The following is a 727-nucleotide window of genomic DNA, read 5'->3' as shown; positions in this document are numbered from 1 at the left end:
TTTTTTTGGCACGCTAAATAACAGATTGTTTTATAGTCTCTGAGAGATTAATTAAAAAATAGTATTGTTAAAGCTTGATTACTAGTCTACTAAACATGGTCAAACTTATACTCCTACTAGTTCTCGAAATGTGCATCGGATGTTTGTCCCCTAATTGATATTAGAAAAGTTAATTTATATAGCTAAGTTCAAATCTAAGTCGTTTGATATGTAAGTTTGACATATAAGAATATAACTCTGCACAAAATATAACATGAAAATCTTGTGTTAGATGTTGGAGGTTTGATATTTTAAATACTTCATACAAAACAAACTTTATATAATTATTTCGGAGGAATTAATATTTTTTTAATTACTAAACATAAGTTCTAATAATCAAAAAAGAAATTGTCTATAAAAAAAAGATAATATAAAGAAAAATATTACAGAATGTTTTGGCGGTATACCATCAAAGTTATAGAAAAAATTATAATTTCAAACGAAAAAAAAGAAGTAAATAAAGACATGACATCCATAATAAAAGACATCATATTAAGATGTATAGACAAAAATATTTTCATACTAATTGAACTACATTTTGTTAGAAGTCGACTTAGTGTAGACAAAACATATCATATGTATAAAAAACTATAATCATATAATAATAAAAAAAAAGAAAAAAGAAAGCATGAATAATATCTTAAGAATAAAGATACACTATATTTCTTGAAATATATATATATATATA

The sequence above is a fragment of the Solanum pennellii genome, chromosome 7, assembly GCF_001406875.1.
Source record: "Solanum pennellii chromosome 7, SPENNV200".
Classification (NCBI taxonomy): domain Eukaryota; kingdom Viridiplantae; phylum Streptophyta; class Magnoliopsida; order Solanales; family Solanaceae; genus Solanum; species Solanum pennellii.
This window is presented reverse-complemented; position numbering follows the sequence as displayed.